This window comes from Ananas comosus, linkage group 2, assembly GCF_001540865.1.
Source record: "Ananas comosus cultivar F153 linkage group 2, ASM154086v1, whole genome shotgun sequence".
NCBI lineage: Eukaryota > Viridiplantae > Streptophyta > Magnoliopsida > Poales > Bromeliaceae > Ananas > Ananas comosus.
Window position 1 is genome coordinate 4,480,103 of NC_033622.1, and position 590 is coordinate 4,480,692.

The window sequence follows — 590 nt, forward strand, 5'->3', positions numbered from 1 at the left end:
TTGTTGTGTGACTGTCTTTGATGGTGTTGTACTAGTAGATAATTGGAATTGCAGTCACGTTTGTAGCCACGTTAGTGGCGTATTACGCTTTGCAAAAATGGAAGTGGCAATACACTGCAGAGTAATATTGTGGAATTGATTGGACTGATGTACTATAACTTTGTTTGGAAGCTCCAATCTGTTGGTGGATAGTCAGTATTATTTGCTATGGCAATTGTAGTGTAATAAGTTATTCAATAATAATTTATTTGGCAAAGTGATTGTCTTATTTTCAATAAGGAGTTTGATTTTTAGAAGAATTTGACACCTATTATTTTGTATGAGTTATTTTGTATGAGTTATTTTATTCTGAAAAATAATGTGAAGTTCAAATATAATGTCATTGTGGGCATTCCTTATAATTTTTATCTATCAAATAGGAATTAAACAAATTTTGCGTTTATAAGAAAATTGGATTGTTTTTTGGAATAAGGTAAATAGTGTTTGGATAGTTGGATTGGAACAAGAGTAATAAAAGTTATAATTTTAAATTAAAAATATTTTATCTAATTAACTGATGTCAAAATATTAATTAAAAATAATTTAACAAA